Source organism: Anabrus simplex, chromosome 1, assembly GCF_040414725.1.
Source record: "Anabrus simplex isolate iqAnaSimp1 chromosome 1, ASM4041472v1, whole genome shotgun sequence".
NCBI lineage: Eukaryota > Metazoa > Arthropoda > Insecta > Orthoptera > Tettigoniidae > Anabrus > Anabrus simplex.
The window spans coordinates 630,380,923-630,384,673 of record NC_090265.1 but is presented as its reverse complement, the minus strand read 5'-3'; the positions used below and the strand labels follow the sequence as shown (position 1 = coordinate 630,384,673).

At 36.6% G+C, this 3,751-nt stretch overlaps 1 pseudogene; it reads right to left on the bottom strand.

The window, feature by feature from the left end:
* Positions 1-282: 282 nt before the first annotated feature.
* LOC137497050 (uncharacterized) lies at positions 283-2,547 on the bottom strand (annotated as a pseudogene).
* Between the last annotated feature and the right edge of the window lie 1,204 nt (positions 2,548-3,751).

Below are 3,751 nucleotides of genomic sequence, written 5' to 3'. Positions count from 1 at the left end.
CTATACAGAACTTCTTCAGAAAATTTCTCCATTATTAAGAAAACAAGACACAAACTACAAGAAGGCTATAAGTCCTGATGATAAGCTACTTATAACACTAAGGTAAGTTCAAAGCTTAGAATAATAATTTGTTATTAAAAACATTAAATTATTTATTAGATGACGAACACAGCTGTGAAATTGTTCATATTGACAAAGTATATAAATAATATGTGTACAATGTTTTGGTTTTTTCACTTATAACTCTATACCATACAGTGCTGTCTTTGTAACTACGCCTTATCAGTATGAGTGACCACGTTCTTCCTCGTTTTCTTCTGGTAAATTCACTGCATACGAGAATGGTGAGATAGTATATGAGGAGCCCGTCTGACCACCGTATTGCAATACGGAAGTTGATGGATGGGAATGAGTATCACTACACTGAACATTCCTGGCTGATCCGTACAGCATGTCATTTAATTTTTGTTGCACAAACAACTTAAATGAGCTTTTAGCTGCAGGTGATAATTTAGCCACATCTGGTAGCAGGCTTTTGAAAAACAACTCATCTGGGTTATTACACTCCGCTTCAGCCGTACGTTTTGTTTACATCTGAATATATGAAGAGAAAACTTCGTCAATATCCATTTTAATGGCGCTTCTTTTTGTATCTCTTCTACGTGTTCGAGGTAGCGGCTGCATAATTTCTTGAGCACTATTCTCCTCATCGTTTTCTTCTGTCATGGCCACAGATGATGGTTGTTCCCCTGTAGCAGATTGCTCCTCTTCATACGGATTTTCTACGTTTCCCACTTGTCTTCTTGATTTCGTAAATGGTGTCAAAAACGCCAAGTAGTCTGCAAGATAGGGCTTTTTGGTTACTGCTGCTGAACCACTGGTAGGAGCTTGCCTTAAGTATCTGGACCAACAGTTCCTACATTTTCTCCATTTGTCTTTACAGGTGGCCACTGCAATGAGAAAATACACTTCTTCTTCTTCTTCTTCTTCTTCTTCTTCTTCTTCTTCTTATTATTATTATTATTATTATTATTATTATTATTATTATTATTATTATTATTAATTTTTATTTATTTATTTTATTTCATATAAAGGATGTCCTTGAGGCCAGAGCCCTATAGTAGGACTATACATACAATAGCTATACCAATGAATGCTTATTAACACATAAAAAATAAATTCACAATAAACATTTTATAAAAAAACAGTGCAGTTCAATGATATTAAATTTATAGAATGTATGTATATGAGTGCAATTGTCAATAGTTTAATTTGGCAAAAATATTTTTTACAAGCTTTTTAAAATTTAATTTAGCAGTAATAGTATTCATGGTCATTTTTTCCAGGTACTTAACTACTGGCAACAGCTTCAGATGCTTGAGTTTTCAGTTTAAAAGAGGAGAAACAACAATCGGCAAAATTGTGGATGAAGTGTGTTCGGCAGTATGGACAACACTTCAACCTGAGTTTATGCCTGCACCCTCAAAGGAGTTATGGGAGAACATTTCCGAAAGATATTTGGAACTCTGGAATATGCCTAACTGCATTGGTGCCATAGACGGGAAACACGTTCGTATCCAGTGTCCCAGAAACAGTGGCTCATCCTTCTATAACTACAAGGGCTATTTTGCTGTTGTTCTTTTAGCTTTGGTTGATGCAGATGGACTTTTCATTGTTATAGAAGCTGGTGACTATGGCAGAAATAGTGATGGTGGCGTATTGCGAAACTCAGCTTTAGGAAGAAACCTTCAGCAGAGCACACTGAATATACCTGATCCCAAGAGGCTACCGAAAGATGATGATCACTGTTCACCATTTCCTTATTTTTTCGTTGGTGATGAAGCTTTCCCATTACAGAAGCATATCATGAGACCCTATACGAGAAGAGAACTTACAAATGAAAGGCGGATTTTTAACTATAGGCTTAGCAGAGCTAGAAATAGTGTAGAATGTGGTTTTGGAATGCTTGCTTTTAAATTTAGAGTTCTCGGTACAGCTATAGCCTGCAAACCTGATAAAATAGACAACATAATACGAGCAATTTGTGTCCTGCATAACTTCATTAGACTAAAAGACGGCGTTTTTAGTGAACCGAGTGTAACAGATAAGGATGAAAATACTGACAATACGATGCGTGTTTTGCAGAGATTGCAACCCTGCAACAGAAGAGCAACAGTTGAGGCTGTTAAATTAAGAAATCACTTGTGTTCTTACTTTATGAAACCAAACGTAGCCTTTTCTTGGCAGAATAAGTACGCTATAGAATAAATATAAATATAGCTGTACTATACATTATCAGTAATTCTGGTTGCGCAAGAAATGTTTATTCTTACATAATTAAACATGTCATTACTGTACATGGACCTAATTAATAAATATGTTACTGAATGTAAGTTACTTACCATTTAAATTTAATTCTTTGGACACTGCATGCCAAGCTTTATCCACCTCGTTCTTATTCGAATGTCCTGGTAGCGAATAATTATATATTATTCGATATTTCTCCACGGATTGTACTAATTTAATGTTGATTTGTTCTTCATTCATGCTGGCACTGCTCAGAAAAAGCAGGAACAGAACTATACGAGAAAGTGTTTGCTTAAGACATGACGCATAGAAATGGAACATGCAGTGTCTTATCGCCCGTGTCTGCAGCAGGATGCTGATGATATCATCAAGACGCAGACCGGTGTGCGGCGATTTTTGTTTTTCCCTTGCTTATCAATGTGCTCCTTTCTGATGCGTCATGTCTCTGTGTCGCTGACGTGACTTGACGCGTCCCGTGTGTGGCCTGCCTATTGGTTGTGTAGTGGATAATGACTGTATCTTCGTGGTATTGTGTTAAACCTAACATGAATTTAGCCTGTAAGCAGGTGTGCCACTTAAGTGTGAAGCATTATCTATATGGTATGGTGTCTTTGAAGGTAGATTTGGTACCCTGGTCATTTTATTATGTGAATCGTATTGTAAAAATGAGTATACTTCTAGACTACGGTATTATGAAGTAAATAATGTCTGTAATAATGGCAAGTTTTGAGGAGGGAGGCTGTAATAGAATTTATTTTACCCTCCTTCCATTAATATTTTCGATATGGAAATTTGTGTCACCTGGGAATTATTTTCCTGTTAATCTTTCTTCAATTACCTTCTCCGTGACTTTCTGTCTCTCTTATTCTGGATTTACTTCTCCCCTGTGCGTTGAGCACAGCCTCCCATCTGGAGCTGCTGCTTGTTGGTAGCGAGAAGAACTTCTGATTTGTTCTGGCCAATGGGAGCATGGCATGTTGTCTTAGCTTGGAGTTTGTGGCCGGCAAGCAAATTGTCAGCCATTACGAGTTTTGTCGTGATGGAGCAACGTCGTGTGGTGTGTCAGCGTCTGATGGAGGTCTTCCCTGCTGACATGCATCCTTGAATGAAAGGGTTTAAGTACGATGTGATCACCCTAAACTGTTCTAGTCATCGTCGTCCTCGTTATTTCTACAATATTGTAGTTTTTTTTTTTAATTTCCAAAACCCTCACTTTCATCGTCAGTATTGTGTAGTGGAGTGATTATTATTTTACACAATCTTGGATTATTTCACCTGACTTCTTTCTTAAATTGAAATGTAGTTGGGCTTCTTATGTTTCTTTTTGGGTTTGAGTAATTCTTGCCAGTTATGTTTTATTGTTATTGTTATTATAATACTTTTCGTAAAATTGTTTCTCTGTCTATGGGGTTTATTTTATTACAATATTATTATTATTATTATT